We start from the raw sequence: 21341 nt of genomic DNA, 5'->3' as shown, positions 1-21341 counted from the left end.
CTACCATAAGTTCCTCGCTTGATGTCTCCAGACTGTAGACGGGTTATACGCCGTGATGCTTCTGGAATCGACTTGGGATTATCCCGTGCCGATGTCCCTTTGTTGGTCATGTTTGTGGTGACCCTCGGAAATTCTCCGTCTTCAACCACCATTCTTCTTTGTCGGAAACGCATATGCCTTGGTTTTGGCGTTTCGGTATTGAGTCTTTCGAAAACCGAAACTCTCTCGGGGACCGTCTTGATGCAACTGCACTCAGACAATACAGCCCGAATGAGTTTGGAACAGGGGCATTGAGTTTCTAGTCCTCGAGGAATCCTCTTCCGGGTTTTTCTCGTACCATCGACACGATAGTACAACTCGTTGGTTTGAAAGTCAGAGTAACCTATCGTGTGTTGGCACGATTTCTCAGGTATAACGTTATTGCCATCAGATGACAACATTTCCTTCTGAGGGCGAACTGCCTTCTTTAGGTTTCCAAGAGTCACGCGCCTCGAGACATGCCTCAGTATTTTTAATTTCAAGTTCTTAATTTTTTTAAGTAAATTGAGATGATCCTTTGACAGTCCCTAATTTATAGTGAGCTGTATTCAATCCAATAATTAGGCTTATGAATCTTCAATGATGATTAAGTTTGATCCGGAATGATCTAATTTTTTTGGAGATCATTTTTCTTTAACTTTCCTCATATTTGGACAACTAGTTGAATATGTTTTGGCGGTGTGAACTTTAATGTTTTAGATGGAGCATCATCGTAAAGAGGAGGTTGTCGATCTTGAATCTCTTAGCATTATGGCTCTATCACCTTTAGATGGCCGATATTTGCAGAAAGTCAAGGATTTGCACCCATTCTTTAGTGAATATGGGTTAACCCGTTACCGTGTAATGGTCAAGGTAGCTTTCATTAAATTCTCCTATAAGAATGCATATTTAATCAGTGCTTTTTTTATTCAACACCAGTGCACAGTGTTAGTCTTACATTATGTCTTTTTTAAGAATAATGGTTTCATATTTAAATGTAGTTTATACAATCATTTTTGTAGCGAATGATAAAGAAATGTTTCTGGTAAAGCATGAAGAAACTATGGTTGTTGATTGGATAAACTTGTTTGTTTGGCTTACAAAGCATAATATGTCTCAAGTATTTAGATAAAAGGTTTAAAGCCTTAGTTAGTTCAAAAGGTTTAAAGTTGTGCCTAAAATGTTCTGTGAACCGTTGGGATATTTATATTTGATATGCATATCTGACAATAGTACTGCTCTTCTAATAAATTTGCATATGATGTAGTATTAGCAGTTTCTGTATGAGTCCATCGAACATTGTTTATTTAGGTAATGCTTATTAGTGTGCTTTCTTTTACAATCTGACAAAACATCTAGCCTCTGCTTTGATATAGGTAGTAGTCTTCATTAAAACTTGTCATAGTGTAGTCATGTCTTAGGTAATGGAGAAAGAGGTAACTTACAAGTAAAAAAGGTTTACCTCTTTCTCCATTACCCATTATGATCTGACAATGCTGGCCACTGTAGTTATATTTTCATGTTGGCTACTTATTGCAAAATGCTAATCTTAAGCGATTCTTTTTTAGGTAAAATGGTTGCTAAAATTATCAGAAATACCTAAAATCAAGGAGGTTCAAAGCTTTAGCGAGAATGCCAGGTCTTATTTAGAAAGTATAGTTAGTGGCTTCAGCAAAGCTGATGCTCTAGAAGTGAAAAAGTTTGAAAAAGTAACTAACCACGATGTTAAGACAGTTGAATACTTCTTGAAACAGAAATGTCAATCCAATGCTGAGATTGCTGAGGTGAGTTTTGGACGTTCCTTGTTGTGGGTACTCTATGCTTCCTCTTTTTATAACTATGACTAACTATGGTTTCAAAGATTGCATTTGATGCTTAATATTTGACATCAGATTCTACAAAATTCTTTTTTAGGTGCTGGAGCTTTTTCATTTTGCTTGTACATCAGAGGATATAAATAACTTAGCCCATGCATTGGCATTGAAGGAGTCGTTCAACACTGCCATATTTCCTATGATGATTGAGTTGTTTAATGCAATATGCAAATTAGCGAAGGAAAATGCTCATATCTCCATGTTGTCTCGCACTCATGGACAGGTATTTTCAGTTGTAGATGAGAGGCAACTCTTGTTATAACAGAATACTAACTTTTTGTTGATCAGATGTTATCTACAAAAACTTTAATGATATATAAGCATAATTGAAAAACTTATATTTCCCTTTTATTCGTGTTTACACATAGAAGGACATAGTTTGTTGTATATATTGATTTTTAAAAAAGAACCAGAAGCTATTAGACTAAGAAAATGCAGAGAATGCTTCAAGGAAAAAGAAAAATTCTTTTTCATTTCCATGAACTAATTTATTTAGCAATCCTAAATTCTTAATGAGATTTATCCCATATGGAGAAGGGATGCAACTGACAAGAGCACGTTTAGAGAAGGATTAGAGAAGTGGGAGTACACAAAGAAAAACAAAGAACTCTTGGGTTTAAAAAGTTAAACCTAATCTAAATTGCATAGGGTAATATTCCACTAAGAATTTTTCCCTAATGTCTTGGTGGTGGAATTTTTTTGGTTGAAATAACTCAAAGATTTCTGGCTGGTCATTTTGGTGAAATTTTTTTATACAAAAGTAAGCTTTTTTTTGGTTTTGGGGGGGGGGGCATATATAGAAATAATTAAATAATGATTACATGCTGAAACTCAGGAATTTTTTGTATGGGGCTAATACATCATGTATAATTACTGGTTTGATAAAGATTATACTATCTATCTTCGTTCATATATGTTCGCAGGACATGTTTTACATTCCTTTCATCACGAGTTTTTATCATGATGCTATGAAATAAATTGAATGGAACCTTTTCAATCTGAAAGTTAAAAATAATATAATCATGTATTTGTTTCTTATTTAGTCCCACATCAGAAAATGAGTGCAAAGTTAAGTTGCTTAAATAGGTATGCCCAAGACTTAAGTGTAACACGTCTAGTTGATTTTTACAGTGGGTTGAACCAAACGTGTTACACTTGGTGGGTCCCACGGCTTGTACTACACCAATGGGCCCGACGGTCCGGGGCGTAACAAATTGTATCATAGCAGTTGCGAGTCGGAAGTGTGGAGCTAAGTGCTATGTGGGGCTAAGTGCTATATTGCGTGAGTACAGGACAAAATGATTTGCTTTTGTAATAGGTTTATGTGGTTTAGTTCTGATATCTTCTAACTCCCTTTGTAGCCTGCTTCACCCACTACTTTGGGAAAGCATATGGCAAATTTTTCTTTCAGACTAAATGAAGTAAGGAAGACCTTTACAGAAGTGCAAATATTTGGCAAGTGTGCTGGAGCTGTTGGAAACTACAATGCACATAAAGTTGCATATCCTGATATTGATTGGCCAACTGTTACAGCCGAGTTCATGACCTCTTTGGGTTTAGGTTTCAACCCTTACGTGACACAGGCATGTTTATTTACTTCTACTACTTTTCTCTTTGCAAGGTTTTACCTATCTGATTCATTTCAGCGTGATGGAATTTTTTTTTCGCAATTAAGTAGTGCATAGACGATTTTGATATGGTTTTTTCTTTGTGGATGACTTGGATAGGTTTCATTAATGGGAGGAGTACTTTATTTACCTGAACTTTTTTGACACTGCTGCTTGTATTCATTGTTCTCTGCATGAACTAGTTTACTAGTAAACAGTACTCGTGAAGATTTATGCAACTATACAAACTGTAAAAGTGTATAACTAATAGAGCCTCAGGATTTTCTTTAATATGAGTTTTGCAATCGACTCAGGTGACTGAAATGTAGGTTTTTTTTGCCATTTCACGTTTCAAGAGTTTACAAAAGGTGATTCATATAGTAAGTAGATACTATCATGTGCATGCTTGATAATAAGTAGATACACTTGCAGGTTATCCATCTATCTTGGAATTACAGTACATTTATCAATTAGCCTATTCTATACCAACCAGTTAGTGCATAAATAACAATGGAATTACACGCTAGCTAATAATTTTGTTAAGTTTGTGTTGTCTGAAAGGTTACGTCAATGTGGCCTATGAATGGAATTGCACTTGACTTGCATGCATACTCTCTATCTGAGCCTGTTGCTTGCTCCGTATATAGATTGAGCCGTATGACTATATCGCAAAGCTTTTCAATGTAGTTGTTCAGTTTAATAACATCCTGACTGATTTTGATCGGGACATATGGAGCTATATTTCGTTAGGTTATTTTAAGCAGGTAACTTTCTTATGCTTGACCACTATACCCCTAAAATATTAGGACCTATTTTAGCTCCCAAACTTTCAATTTGGAACTAAACGATTTCATGATAATTTTGCTTTCCAAATGACCAAGCCTGGGGAGATTGGATCTTCAACTATGCATCGTAAAGTTAAACCCATTGATTTTGAGAATAGTGAGGGCAACTTGTGTTTGGCTAATGCTATTTTATATGTTCTCAGCTCAAAATTGCCCATCTCTCGTATGCATGTGTGAAGTTCAGTGCTATATCATAGTTCAAAAAACACGTCTTAGTGTTTCATTTTGGTAAAGTGATACTATACTTATTGCATGTGTAATCATTGACAGAGGGATTTGACCGATTCCACTGTTTTGAGGAATTTGGGTATTGGATCTGGGTATTCTCTCTTGGCATAAAAAAGTACACTACAAGGAATTAAGAAGCTTCAGGTTAGTAGTAAAATCTATAAGAGATGGTTATCACTAGAGAATTAGATATAAAGCTAGATGTGTTATTGGTTGGAAATATGCCGCTGTCGTCGTTCTTTGCTTCATGTGTGTTGTTTGTTCTGTTCTTGCGTTAACTATTTGTGTTGGGCATATGTTGAATTTGAATTCATCACTAATGCAAGATGTTAAATTATGTGAATTACAAGATCATAGAAATGTGGATCCATTTCAAGATGAATTCTTGTCTTGCTGTCAACATAATTTCTATCCAATGTACATCCATCTAATAATATATATGATTTTACCGATGTTTAAGTTTTTTTCTATATAAGTATTTCTTTTCTAAAATTGTACTAACCATTTCCCTCAAAAATATTGGATGAACTATGTCTTTGCTATCCTTTTCAATTTCCTTTAGATCTATTATTTGGGATCCATAACTATGATATCTGGCATGATTCTTTTGAAAAAATTCTGTCTGTACGTCCGAGTAGTTGATGTGAAGAAAGATACATCTAAAAGTGGCAAAACCTTTTTTTTTTGCTCAATATGCTGCCGACGTATAAAGACAATCCCAATGTTAACATTTAATTAGGGGTGGAAAATGGGTCGGGTTGGGTCTGGTAGGGTCATAGTTGACCCAAACCATATAAGTGTGACCTAACCTGACCCGTTTAACAAATGAGTCAATGCAATCCGACCCGTTTATTAAACGGGTTACCCGACCCGACCTATATAACCCGAATGACCTATTTATCAAATCTCAGTTCAATATAGTGGATACTATATAGATCAAGATGAAATTCTATTGACTCTTTCGATAATCACGAGTCAAAATATGCAATACTGCTACATAGATTTTACAAGAGATTGACCCTTTTAATAACAATCCTAATTAAGGATTAGGTTGCCGCTTATTCACAGCATTATAAACCATGGTCCCTGCCTTTTTGGCTGTCGCCTCACTCCGACGAACCCCCAATCCCTCTGATCCTCGCACGGCATAAAAGTCAAAACCGGATAGAACCTGGGCTTTAGAAAAAAAAACCTACGCACTCCCAGGCTGACCTCCGACCCTTCAACCCTGCAACGTAGTTCCTCCTCAGATCCAGAGCTCCGCTCTTGACCAGATCCCAGTAGCTCTCCCCCATCGAGGTGAAGTAGTTCCCTAACAGCGATAGGTTCTCTAGCTTCCCGCAGCTCGCCAGGTCGCAGAGCACGTCGGGCACCCATTTCCTCCCCTTCTCCGATCTCCCCTTATCCTCCTCCGATCTCGTTCGTACGAGCAGAACCCCGACCGATCTCTACCGTTGAAATGCTAGCTCGCTGTCAATGAGGACCGAGGCATGGCCGACTGCGTCGGAGATACTGGACCTGGCGGGAAATTGGGGGTCGAAGGAAGAGGAGAGAGAGGAGAAGGAGGAGGATGAAGATGATGAAGATGATCTTCATATTTTGAGTTTGCAACCCATTTAGAATTAAACGGGTCGGTATTGGGTTAAACGGGTTAGTTCGGGTCAACCCTAATTTACCCATCTAATAAATGGGTTAGTTCGGGTTGACCCGTTTATGACCCAACCCATATAACTCGACCCGTACCCAATATAAACGGGTTGGGTCGGGTCGGGTTGATGAGTCGGGTCATAATTGTTAGACCCTAGAGGGGGATGATTAGGGTCTTATGCTAATCTAATCTGATTATATGCCAATTAAAATTAATTAACAAGTTATCCTAGTAAGTATGAAATACAACAAGATATGTGAGCTAGGATAAAAGATATATACATGGATATGTGCAAGAATAAGCAATATAACCAAAGAGCAATATCCTATCAAAGAGATATATGTAATAAGTTATATTGCAAGGATATGTAAACCAAGGGCACATAAACATAAACAATGGCAATACAGAAAGGATGAACAATGAACACAAATAAATATGCCAATGCAAACTCAAACAAATAATATGATCACGTAGTTCGGTCTAACCACTTGACCTACGTCTTCGCTCCTCACCTCGAGGAGATCTCCACTATAACAACCGGGTTTTGTACGTTCACCCGAATAACGTTTACACCACACAATACGGTTTTCTAGTTTACCGAAAACTCCACAATCAACACTCTTGCAATCCCACTCTACACCCTCTTATTTGTTGAACTAGACGTGTCTCCCTCAAGTGCGCGGATACAACCTCTCCCTAGGTTCGTCAACCAACACTTCTCTCAGTGTACAAGTATATTACAAAGTGAATCTCAAAATAAGCACAAATATAATAAATGATTGTTCTCTAATATGGATGAGAACACAATGAAAGCTCACACTCAATTGTTATAACTCTCACCAATCCAAATATACTATGTATGAAAATACAATAAGCTCAAGTGGGTGTGTGTAAACAATGAGTGAAATAAAGGCAACTAAACTCAAATAGCAAACTAGCAAATATAAGAATGATAACCGACAAATAATTATAAATAAAAGCTAGAATTGAGTTTAGGAAAACTTTTCTAGATGATAAGAGAGAGAGATGGATTGAAGCTCAATGAATTGATCTCCACTTCCTCTTATGGAATTCTTCACAAACCAAACCATTAAACAAACTTAAAACCAAACTTAAACTCCTTTAAAACTTATTTAAAACATTTCTTGGATTGCTATAAGAACTGAGGTATAAGGGGGTATTTATATGAAACCCCAAAGCCAAGAGAAAACCAAGAAAAGACCAAAAAACCAGCTCAACAACGGCTCTGGAAACTAGTCATTGGAGCAGATTTGACAGTGCGGCGGTCGACCGCGGCGGTTGACCGCGAAGGTCATCAAAGTAGAGAAAACTTCCAGAGAGTTCGACGGTCGACCGTGGCGGTCGACCGTGGGAATTTTTAGCTTGGCGGTCGACCGCCCCGGTCGACCGCAAAAGTTTCTTTTGCCCACTCAGAGAAAAACATAGGCGCAGTCGACCGCAAACTGATACAAAATATTTTATGTTTGAAAGTGAAATGCTGATTTTAAAACCCTGTTTAAAAAGAACAAATAAATTCCAAAAATTATGAAACTTTGGGAAATGATTGTAGACATGATAATACATATGCTACAAAAACTGGTTTTCAAAAAGGACTTCCAAATGAGAAATATCATCATTTTACAAAATAGTCCAAAACATAAAAATGTTAACATATGAGTTTTGACAATTTAGCTTAACCATGTTTTGAAACAATACAAAATAATTTTGTAGACTTAATAAAATATGTATATAATAATTGTTAAGTCTATAAACTAAGAAATACAATATTTTCACAAATACAATAGAAAATAAAATATATGAGTATGTATATGAAAATATATTTGTTTCATTATTTTCACAAATACAATAGAAAATAAAATATATGAGTATGTATATGAAAATATATTTGTTTCATATCTATGAAATCAAACCAAAACATATATGTATGTAGTATATGAAAATATATTTGTTTCATATCTATGAAATCAAACCAAAACATATATGTATGTATATAACTATGTATATACAAAAACAAAACATGTATGTGTGTATATGATTGAGGTTAAAGTACTAACACACATAATATAAAACCTAAACTAAATATCCCCAAGCTTGATCTTGATCTTCAATAGGCTTGACTTGGTAAACTTGGATGAAGCTGAACTTAGATCTTTAACATGAATTGCATTGCTTCAACCACTATATCCACCAACCTCCATTTGATATGATCGTTATGGCGCAATCCATTCAACCACTATATCCACCAACCTCCATTTGATATGATCGTTATGGCGCAATCCATCCAACCTCCAACACCTTATTTGTCTATAATAAATAGAAAAATACAAATACTAAACAAACAACATTAGCGGTAAATTGTTTGTTAAACATCATCAAAACAAAGAGGCCAACAATAATTTGCCACCCCTACATTTAATCAAGTTTATTCCGAAACTTGCCCAAATTAGTTTGAAGTTTAAAGCTCATTATTTTAAAGTAATAATACTTTGATTGTACATTTTTGATACAGTGCCATCAATATGTCTCATTCCAAATTAAATATTTAATAATGACATGACTCATGAAATTACACTGCTTTGTAACTCTCTTCGTTTCTTAATTCTTTATTTCTTCTCCATCATGTGTAGGTAAATGAGTCTCGTCTCAATGAAGACCTGGACCAGGTGTGGGAGGTGCTTGCAGAACCAATACAAATAGTAAGTCCTGACAGTGCACTGCACTTCCCTTTAGACTTTATTATGACTGCTTTTGTATAATTTTTCTTTTTTCTACTTTTGTTGGTTATATGATGTAATATCAAAGGTCTGCTTGTATGTTGTATTGTTTTTGAAGGTTTTATATAAGACATCTAATTCCACCTCCCCTAGTATTTTGACTATATGTTAGGAAAGATGACAGTCCAAGAGATGGGTATTTTCACTCGAAAACAAATAGAATATAATTACATTAAGTCTCAATGATGGTCTAGTTACGAACTATTATTCTACCATTCCTTCTGAAGCTTGAAGAGCATATAGACCTTTCATTTTTAGCTAGTTAAATCTAAGAAAAAAATTCCCTTCCCCTTCCCCCCAACCCCCCCAGAAAAAAGGTAATGTTTTAGGGAAACCGTTACTTATATGTCTGAATTGACATGTGAAGTGACATTTTTCTCAATATCATTTCATAATGAAGTGACAATCAACCTTTATATGCTTCCTGTTCTCATGAGACTTAGTTTGTACCATTGGCAATATACGCCAGAACCTGATTATTACAATGTATTTTCATAGCCTTAGGTAGAAACACACCTATCTTGGCAATATACGCCAGAACCTGATTATTACAATGTATTTTCATAGCCTTAGGTAGAAACACACCTATCTTGTGATGAAGGTATTTAATCAACATAATCCCTCGAGCAGCGAGAGCCTTAACTTGATAATCAACCTTAGCAATAAATCATGGCACGATAATCTGCTTCATCGTGAGATCACCATATTCCTCCAATACAAGTACAATATGTGCCAACGAGACACTATCAAGAGTAACATTTGCTCAATCAACATCAAAATAACCAATAATATTAAAGAATAAAAGAGACCCTTGTTGCTGATGGACTCTCTCTTGTTTTCTTGCATTAGGTTATGCATAGATACAACGTCCTAGAGGCATATGAGAAGCTGAAGGATCTCACCAGAGGAAGAGTTTTCAGCAAGGAGAGCATTCAAAAGTTCACTAATAGCTTGCAATTGTCAGAAGAAGCAAAGATCATTCTCTTGAATTTGACTCTCCAGTCATACATTGGAGAAGTAGAGAAGTTGTCTAAGTCTAATGACGATCATGTGGATTTGGTGAATGGGTTCACGCTTTTATAGCCATTGAAAAAAACGTTGAATGAACAAGATGAAAATTTTACTAATTGAACTCTTCGTGGTTCATGTTACTTCCCCTTTGCATTTTCATTATTAGCAAAGGAAATTGATACTACAAATCGTTTGTATTTGTATTATTGTGTAAGCTTGCAAGGGTAAATTACCAAAAGGAAAATGAAATTGAATAAGCTTGTAGCCTTGTGTCAATTGTATTTTGTATTCTCCTGATACTTGTATTTGTGATCAACATACATGAATCAGAATGCTTCGGCTGTTATATTGTAAGTCGGGGGATTTGAGTATTGGATTTATGCCCCCATGCAGGGTTTTCCCCTTGTGTCAATTGTGTCATTGATAGTTTATTTTCATTTGAAATACTTTAAGTTTGTTTACCTCGACACTTATATTTATATTGATTTTTGGTAGCTACCCCTTCCGTAGGATGCAATAGTAATTCTTGTTTATGCGATTTGAACAATATTCTTGTGTTCTTTTCTTTTGAAATAAAGTATCTGGGTACTTGAATCTGTAAATATCAATAAACCTGTGTGTGGTATACTGGTATTGGTTGGACAATTTTGCCTTAGTATTCTCTTTTTGTTTACAACATAAATTTCTAGTTTTTTATATATTTAGATGCAGTTAGTTGTTGTCATGTTCTACTCTATCAATCTTTAACATCTATATGGTCTTGAAACTACTAGTACACTTGAAAACAACTATCAAAATATCCGGTGGAAATTTTATGTGGCGTGATCTCGTCTATAAGAATTGAGATACGTGGTAAGGATTGAGAGAATTAGACCGTGTTTATTATCACATAAGTAAAGAGAATCTAGATCCAAAAAATACAGTTGCTTCTCTAATTACATAAAAATATGCAAAATCAACATCTAAATATGCAAAAACAAAAATCACTTACTAAAATCACTCTAGTTCTTTCTCTAATGTGCCTCAAAAGAGTATAGTTTGATTCGAACTCGAAGAGTAAATATTTGGCAAAACCTGTTGACAGTAAAAAGTTTATTGTTCTATTGAATTTTCGTGATAGCTGTTATATCAAGTTTTGCTCATTACTACTTGAATTAACTTAAGTTTCATTAGCTTAATATTTTGTTCTTTTCTCAGAAACAGTGCATATAGCTTGGGATCTCATGCAACTATTATTATGATAAGTATGAAGAGTTTTGAGAAATGAAAAAAAGAGAAAAAAAGGAAAAAAAAAGAAAATAAAAATGAGCTATTCATATTGTAGTAAGCAAGCGGTACAAAAAACAGCCTGATTATTTCGACAAGTTTCTTTCACTTATAACGGAATGTACCACTACCACCCAAATACTGTTAACGTCTTTAATATTTGATAAAAGTTAACAGTAGTGATTCTTAACATTACATTCGTCATAAGATTTTGCTGACGTGACAATGATCTGACCCTGCCATGTTCAGCAAAAAAATTAGTGAAATCACAAGTTCAACATACACGTTTGTATGAAACTTGTAACTAATTTTTGCTAACGTGGCAGCCATGTGATCTCCTCAACAATATTTTACAGAAATTTTTAAAAGAAAGTAGATTGATGACAATGATAATACTAATGACTGTGGTTGACGACTTCTAAATATTAATGATCCGAAAGGACCGAAATGATACTTAGCTAGCACATGAGGGACCTACAACAAAGTTCTGCCAAAAATCTATATGCATTATAAGATTATCCATCATTTACCTTCCTTTTAAAGAAAATATCTAATGAACTGAACCTAACCTCCATAGAAAACACGTATAAAATGAATCAAGGCGCTCGCTCCTCGCTCTCTTCGATTCCTTAAAAAAAAGACGGCTCCTTTTTCCCGCTCCACTAAACCCCGAACAAATTCCCCCCTTAAAAATCTAGGGTTAGGGTTTCGATCTTGTCTGCAACTCCATGGAAAAGCTCTTATCAACCCCACAAGCCCCGTTCGCTTTCTTGCCGCCCTTTTCCTCCTCTCCCTCTTTGTCTTCGATTAGCAGAAGATCATGCCAGCTAGGGTTTCGGATTCAGCCCACCCCTCCTCAACGATTCGAACCACTTAGGGTTTCGTTGAGCAGTTTAGAAGGAGTCATGACTACGAAGGTAAAGATCTCCATTCCCGATTTCCTGACTGGGGAATTTTAACGAACACAAGCCCTGCCTTTTATTGACTGCATGTTTGTTTTTTGCTTTTTTGTGATTATTTCATTGCTAAGTTTTCTTAAATCTCATGTACTATAATGTTAAAATGTTTCTCAAAAGTGGCATATTTTGAATTTTTGAATAAAGATAGGATTTTTTATAAGTTTACGGGAGGGAATATTTTGGGATAGAGCATAAAATTTTTAGTAAATAAAAAATATCATATGCCATAGGTCACTTTTTTTCTTCTTCTGAATTTGTAATGTAGGGCTTCCACTGTTGTATTTTATTAAATTCTCCTGTAAGAATACATATTTAATAAATGCTTTTTTATTCAACACCAGTGCACAATGTTAGTCTTACATGATGTTTTTTTTAAGAATAATGGTTTCATATTTAAATGTAGATTATACAATCATTTTTGTAGCGAATGATAAAGAAATGTTTCTGGTAAAGCATGAAGAAACTGTGGTTGTTGATTGGATATCCTTGTTCGTCTGGCTTACAAATCATTATATGTCTCAGGTATTTAGATAAAGGATTTAAAGCATTAGTTAGCTCAAAAGGTTTAAAGTTGTGCCTAAAATGTTCTGTGAACTGTTGGCATATTTATATTTGATATGCATATCTAACAATAGTACCCCTCTTCTAATAAATTTGTATATGATGTAGTATTAGCAGTTTCTGTATGAGTCCATCGAACATTGTTTATTTAGGTCATACTTATTAGTGTGCTTTCTTTTACAATCTGACAAAACATCCAGCCTATGCTTTGATATAGGCATAGCAATCTTCATTAAAACTTGTCATAGTGTAGTCATATCTTGGGTAATGGAGAAAGAGGTAACTTACAAGTAAAAAAGGTTTACCTCTTTCTCCATTACCCATCATGATCTGACAAAGCTGGCCACTATAGTTATATTTTCATGTTGGCTACTTAGTGCAAAATGCTAATCTGAAGCAATTTTTTTAGGTAAAATGGTTGCTAAAATTATCATAAATACCTGAAATCAAGGAGGTTCAAAGCTTTAGCGAGAATGGCAGGTCTTATTTAGAAAGTATAGTTAGTTGCTTTAGCAAAGCTGATGCTCTGGAAGTGAAAAAGATTGAAAAAGTAACTAACCACGATAATAAGGCAGTGGAATACTTCTTGAAACAGAAATGTCAATCCAATGCTGAGATTGCTGAGGTGAGTTCTTGAAACAGAACTGTGATTTCAAAGATTTCATTTGATGCTTAATATTTGACATTAGATTCTACAAAATTGTTTTTTATGTACTGGAGTTTTCCATTTTGCTTGTACATCAGAGGATATAAATAATTTAGCCCATGCATTGGCACTGAAGGAGGCGTTCAACACTGTCATATTTCCTGTGATGATTGAGTTGTTGATTGCAATATGCAAATTAGCGAAGGAAAATGCTCATATCTCCATGTTGTCTCGCACTCATGGACAGGTATTTTCAGTTCTAGATGAGAGGCAACTCTTGTTATAACGGAATACTAACTTTTTATTGATTATATGTTATCTACAAAAACTTAAATGCTATATAAGCATAATTTAAAATCTTATATTTTCCTTTTATTTGTGTTTGCACATAGAAGGACATAGTTTATTGTATATATTGATTTAAAAAAAGAATCAGAAGCTATTAGACTAAGAAAATGAAGGAATGCTTCAAGGAAAAAGAAAAATTCTTTTTCATTTCCATGAACTAATTTATTTAGCAATCCTAAATTCTTAATGAAATTTATCCCAAATGGAGAAGGGATGCAACTGACAAGAGCACGTTTAGAGAAGGATTAGAGAAGTGGGAGTACTCAAAGAAAAACAAAGTACTCTTGGGTTTAAAAAGTTAAACTTAATCTAAGGTGCACAAGGTAATATTCCACTAAGAATTTTTCCATAATGTTCTGGTGGTGAATTTTTTTGGTTGAAATAACTCAAAGATTTCTGGCTGGTCATTTCGATGAAAATTTTTTATACAAAAGTAAGCTTTTTTGGGGGGGTGGGGGCTTATATAGAAATAATTAAATAATGATTACATGCTAAAACTCAATAATTTTCTACATGGGGCTAATACATCATGTATAATTACTAGTTTGATAAATATTATACTGTCTATCTTCGTTCATATATGTTTGCAGGACATGTTCTACATTCCTTTCTTCATGAGTTTTTAGCTTGATGCTATGAAATAAATTGAATGGAACCTTTTCAATCTGAAGGTTAAAAATAATATAATCACGTCTTTGTTTATTAATTAGTCCTACATCAGAAAATGAGTGAGAAGTTGCTTAAATAGGTATGCCCAAGACTCAAGTGTAAGACGGCTAGTTAATTTTGTCAGTGGGTTGAGCCAAACGTGTTACACTTGGTGGGTCCTACGGCTTGTACTGCACCAATGGGCCCGACGGCCCGGGGCGTGACAAATTACATCATAGCAGTTGCGAGTCTGAAGTGTGGAGCTAAGTGCTATGCGGGTCTAAGTACTATATTGCGTGAGTGTGGTGGGGGCCACCTCTAGAGTCCATATAACCTAGTGATACCGTGATGTGCCAATTGTCATGTCACGATGAGGACGTTGCTTATTTATGGTGGGGTGTGTAGAAGATCCTACCAGAGATCGAAGCTTGCCTTCGATGGAAAAGTTGAGGAGGCAAGGAAGATCGCCTATAGAGGTCGATGGCGAAGTTGAGGAGGCGAGGAAAGTCGTATGTTCGAGATTGCAGGCGAAGTGTGTGGCGAGGTCGAGCTTGGGAGGCGAGCGGATCTCACCTGCTGCGTGGATCGAACTCGCCTGTAGCGGATCTCACTTGTTGATGTTGCCCTCACCCATGATATCACCTGCAGCGGAGTGAACTTCACCTATGCATGGTTGGAGCCAGCTGGAGCGCATAGACCGACCGCCCTAGGGTTTCCCTATAAAAGGGAAACGTTATTCGTGAACGAAATAGTGAGCACGAGAGCATAGAGAGAAGAAGAGATTGGCGGCAGAAATTTCTTGAGCTTTCGTTCTCTATGCAGTTTAGGAAATTTCTGATTTTTATTCCCTTTTGTCCCTGTTCTCATTTACTGTTGAGAAGGGGTTGGTGAATATTAATTGGGGAAGTTATTGTAATAGAGAGAGTGTTTGAGCATTGATTTTAGATTAAAATCAATTGCTATTTGTTTGAGAGATCTCAAGTTTGAGATCCTCTCTCTTATTTGTAATTTCTTCTTATTAATAAGAAATTATTGTGTTGTTCCCGTGGACGTAGGTAGATTTGCTGAACCACGTAAAATCTGTTATCTTGCATTTGCGTTACTTGTTAGGTTGTTGATAAGTATTCCAATTTTGTTTGTATTTGTGTGCCTTCGGTTCCGCTGCGCACAACAAGTGGTATCAGAGCTCTGGGTTTGACATGATGTTCAATTTGGAGAAGAAAGCTAGGGCTTTGATTCTCGTTTGAAGAGATTGGAGGTGAAACAAGTACATCGGGATCATCTCTTTCAAAGGCGATACAAGAGTTGAGCATTAATAATACAAAAATTGATGCTAAAAAATTTGATGGCAAGATAAATTTCAATTTGTGGAGGTGTCAAGTGATGGATGCATTAGACGCCCAAAATTTAGAGGAGACTTTTGAGTTACAAGAGAAACCTGAAGACATGGAGGACAAGATTTGGAAGAAAATAAATAGTAGAGCGTGTGGGGTTATTCGATCATGTTTGACGCCGAATTTGATCTATGATGTGATGAACGAGACGTCGGCGAAACGGTTGTGGAAAACACTCAATAGGAAGTATCTTACGAAAAGTATTGAGAATCGGCTTCACTTGAAGAAGAGGTTTTACCAATTCAAGATGAAGAGGGGAGTTTCCATTAGAGAACATGTCAATAACTTCACAAAATTGCTATCAGATATGGCCAATATGGATATTATGGTAGAGGATGAAGATAAGGTGATGTTGTTGCTATGTTCATTGCCAGAGGATGATTTCAGTACATTTGTCCTTACGATGATTAATGGTAGAACCACTGTCCGCTATAAGGAGGTGACCTCAGCATTGGTGAACTATGAGTTGAGGAAGAGAGATAGTGAACCCTCCGAGAAGGCATCAGGAGATGCATTGGTAGTGAGAGGCTGTAGTCCAAACCACCGTCTATTTAATCACTCCAAGTCGAAGCAAGGAGGTAGCTATAAGAGTATTGGTAGGAATCAATGTCACGTCTGTAAGGAAGAGGGATATTGGAAGATCGACTGCCCAAAGTTGAAGGACAGAGCCGAGAATAATAAAGGGAAAGCCGTACAGGCTTCAGAAGTGAATATTGCCAAAGCTAGTGGTGATAATTTAGATTTAGATTCATTGGGCTATTCATGCCCAGCATTACCGTCAGTTTGTTATGCCAAATCTACGGAGTGGATGTTGGCTTTAGGTGCTACATATCATATTTGCCCGAGGAGGGATTGGTTCTCTAACTTTGAGGAGTTAGAAAGAGGGGATGTCGTGCTCATGGGTAATGACCACATATGCCCTATCGGTGGTATTGGTATAGTCCGGATCAGGCTGTGTGACGAGGTGACTAGGGAGGTGAAGGAAGTGAGATTCGTTCCTCAATTGACGAAGAATATCATTTCACTTGGAACTTTGGAGGTAGCTGGCTATAGGGTGATCTTGGAGAATGCAACTCTGAAGATCACAAAGGGGTCCATGGTGGTGATGCGAGGTGTCAGGGAAAACAACCTTTACTACTTGAAGGGCAAGACAGTAACAGGGGGTATGGCAGCTTCAATTACCATAGAGAAAGATACTACCAGCTTATCGCATAAGAGATTTGGACACACTGGTGATAAGTCCCTACAGGTATTGGCGAAACAGGGGCTATTGAAGGGTGCAAAGACCTGCAAGATGGAGCTATGTGAACATTGCATACTTAGGAAGAAGACAAAAGTGAAATTCGGCACCACAATTTACAGTACGCAAGGTATATTGGATTATGTTCATACTGATGTTTAGGGTCCTTCCAAGAACACATCTCTTGGTGGGGCAAATTATTTTGTCACTTTCATTGATGATTATTCTAGGAGAAATTGGGTATACCCCATGAAGCATAAACATGAGGTCCTGGATATATTTTTGGAGTGGAAGAAGAAAGTGGAGCTGCAAACAGGTAGAAAGGTGAATGTACTCCATTCGAATAATGATGGTGAGTACAAGAGTGATCCATTTCTGTAGTTTTACCGGGATCATGACATTAGGCGACACTTCACAGTTCGTGAGACACCACAACAAAACGTGGTCGCTAAAAGGTTGAACCATACCTTGCTGGAGAAGGTGCAATGTATGATGATACAGAGTGGATTGTCAAGATCCTTTTGGACCGAGGCGTTGGTTTATGCAAGCCATCTCGTGAATAGGTTATCGTGCACTACGATACATGGAAAGACTCCTATGGAACGTTGGTCTGGTTCGGTAGCTAGTGACTATGAGTCACTTTGGATATTTGGGTGTCCTGCTTATTACCATGTGAGTGATGATAAATTGAATCTGAGGGCGAGGAAAGCAGTCTTTGTGGAATTTAGAGATAGAGTTAATGGCTTCAAGTTGTGGGATCCACAAGACAAGAAGATGATCATTAGCAGAGATGTCACATTTGATGAGGCTCACATGATAGGGTCTCAGATTCCTCAGCAGGTAGAGGAAGGCCAGACTAGTGGGGTATCATAGCAGGTGGAGGAAGATGTGACTCCACAGACTTTAGATAGCACTGTATCTATCAAGACTCCTACAGAGGTGACACTAGGAGGAGATGATATGATAAACGGGCAAGTGGAGGATACAGTGGATGTTGAGACACAGGAACAGGGTCATGTTCAGGAGTCCATTGCAGCTAATAGACTAAGAAAAAATATTCATCGCCCAGCTAGATATGAAGATATCATGGTTGCATATGCTTTATCAGCAGAAGTCGTTGATGATTTGGTTCCTTCCTACATTCAGGAAAGCAGAGTCAAGCTCTGATTCGATTAGGTGGAGGGAAGCTATGGAGGAAGAGATGTAGTCTCTTCATAAGAATGACACTTGGGAACTTGTAATGCTACCGAAGGATAAGAAGGCTATTGGATGCAAGTGGGTATATGCGAAAAAAGAAGAATCTTCTATTGGGACATTCGGTATAAAGCCAGATTGGTTGCCAAAGGGTATGCCCAGCTTGAGGGCATAGATTATAATTAGGTATTCTCACCTGTTGTAAAGCATTCGTCAATAAGAATACTATTGGCGTTGGTGGCACAGCTAGATTTGGATTTGGTCCAGATGGATGTTAAGACAGCCTTTCTACATGGAGATTTAGAAGAGGAGATCTACATGACACAACCTTTGGGGTTCAAAGCTGCAGGAAAGGAAGAATTAGTATGCAAGCTGAAGAAGTCTCTTTATGAATTGAAGCAATCGCCATAACAATGGTACAAGAGATTCGGCAACTTCATGATTGTCTGAGGATACACAAGAAGCCCATATAACCTGTGTGTTTACATGCACAAGCTACAGAATGGTGAGTATATTTATTTACTGTTATATGTTGACGATATGCTCATTACTTCCAGGAATACTTTAGCTATTAGAAAGTTGAAAAAGGAACTGTCATCCAAATTTGAGATGAAGGATCTTGGAGAAGCAAAGAGGATATTGGGTATGGAGATTGAGAGAGATAGGGTGAAGGGGAGGCTGAAGTTGGCACAGAGGAGTTGCCTACAAAAGATGCTGAAGAAATTCAGTTATGATGGCAATGCCAAGGTGATGAGTACTCCATTAGCTTTCCACTTTAAGCTATCAGCTAAGATGTCACCTATTTCAGTTGAGGACTGTGAATACATGTCCAAAGTTTCATATGCCAATATGGTAGGTAGCTTGATTTATGCGATAGTGTGTACAAGGCCAGATTTGTCACAGGCTGTGAGCATGGTATCTAGGTACATGCATAACCCAGAGAAGGGTCATTGGGAGGCCATGAAGTGGATTCTATGGTATATAAAAGGTACTATGGATGTTGGTTTGGTATTCAAGAAGAATGGGAAGAATGGGCAGGATTGTATTGGTTATGTGGATTCCGATTATGCGGGGGATCTTGACAAGCGCCGGTCTACTACTGGATATGTTCTTACACTAGCAAGAGCACCGGTGTGTTAGAGATGCACACTTCAGTCTACAATGGCTCTCTTCACTACGGAGGCAGAGTATATGGCATTGACTGAAGCTGTGAAGGAGGTTTTGTGGTCGCAGGGGTTATTGGATGACCTGGGGATTGTACAGGATACCATCAGGGTACATTGTGATAGCATGTCAGCTATCTATTTGGCCAAGAACCAGGTGTATCATGCTCGTACAAAGCACATTGATGTCTGATTCTATTTTGTTCGAGACGTATTGGATGATGGAGACGTCAGATTGGAGAAGATCCACACAAAGGACAATCCGGCAGATATGTTGACCAAAGTTTTCACTAGAGTGAAATTTGGTCATTGTTTGGAATTGTTAAGCATTCTTCGCTGTTGAGGGCCTTTGGAGGCCATGTGGTGAACTATGTGAAGGATTGATTCCTTGTACATTTTTGTTACACTAGTTGGGTCCCATAGCTTGTACCGCACCAATGGGTCCGTCAGGTCGGGGCGTGACATGGCCAATATTAGAAGCGGACATATACTAAGTTGACTGCTCAAAGCAACTAAAATATCATATTGATAATTTTCATCGTTATGCTATAGGAATAAATTATTTGCTTTTGTAATAGGTTTATGTGGTTTAGTTCTGATATCTTCTAACTCCCTTTGTAGCCTGCTTCACCCACTACTTTGGGAAAGGAGATGGCAAATTTTGCTTTCAGACTAAGTGAAGTAGGGAAGACCTTTACAGAAGTGCAACTATTGGGCAAGTGTGCTGGAGCTGTTGGAAACTACAATGCACATAAAGTTGCATATCCTGATATTGATTGGCCAACTGTTGCAGCTGAGTTCGTGACCTCTTTGGGGTTAGGTTTCAACCCTTACGTGACACAGGCATGTTTATTTACTTCTACTACTTTTCTCTTTGCAAGGTTTTACCTATCTGATTCATTTCAGCTTGATGGATTTTTTTTGCGTAATTAAGTAGTGCATAGACGATTTTGATAAGGTTTTTTCTTTGTGGATGACTTGGATAGGTTTCATTAATGGGAGGAGTACTTTATTTACTTGTACTTTTTGACACTGCTGCTTGTATTCATTGTTCTCTGCTTGAACTAGTTTACTAGTAAACAGTCCTCGTGAAGATTTAGGCAACTATACAAACTGTAAAAGTGTATAACTAATAAAGCCTCAGGATTTTCTTTAATATGAGTTTTGCAATCGACTCAGGTGACTGAAATGTAGGTTTTTTTTGCCATTTCACGTTTCAAGAGTTTACAAAAGGTGATTCATATAGTAAGTAGATACTATCATGTGCATGCTTGATAATAAGTAGATACACTTGCAGGTTATCCATCTATCTTGGAATTACAGTACATTTATCAATTAGCCTATTCTACACCAACCAGTTAGTGCATAAATAATAATAGAATTGTAGCGCCAACTAATAATTTTGTTAGGTTTGTGTTGTCTAAAAGGTTACGTCAATCTGGCCTATGAATGGAATGGCACTTGGCTTGTTGACCACTATACCCCTAAAATATTAGGACCTATTTTAGCTCCCAAACTTCCAATTTGGAACTAAACGATTTCCTGATAATTTTGCTTTCCAGATGACCAAGGCTGGGGAGATTCGATCTTCAACTTTGCCTCATAAAGTTAATCCCATTGATTTTGAGAATAGTGAGGGCAAATTGTGATTAGCTAATGCTATTTTATTAGCTAGCTCTCAGCTCGAAATTGCCCGTCTCTCGTATGCAGGTGTGTATCATTTACTTTTCCATCTTTATTCATGGTTCATGAGGAGTACCTAATGTGAAGTTTAGTGCTATATCATAGTTCATAAAACACGTCTTAGTGTTTCATTTTGGTAAAGTGATACTATACTTATTGCATGTGTAATCATTGACAGAGGGATTTGACCGATTCCATAGTTTTGAGGAATTT

The 21341-nt window shown here is 37.0% G+C and overlaps 1 pseudogene; it reads left to right on the top strand.

Annotated features, from left to right (window-relative positions):
* On the top strand, positions 739 to 20378 carry LOC109845911 (annotated as a pseudogene).

Source organism: Asparagus officinalis, chromosome 6 (genome assembly GCF_001876935.1).
Source record: "Asparagus officinalis chromosome 6, Aspof.V1, whole genome shotgun sequence".
NCBI lineage: Eukaryota > Viridiplantae > Streptophyta > Magnoliopsida > Asparagales > Asparagaceae > Asparagus > Asparagus officinalis.
Note: the sequence above shows the minus strand (reverse complement) of the source record. Positions and strands in the feature narration are given on the sequence as shown.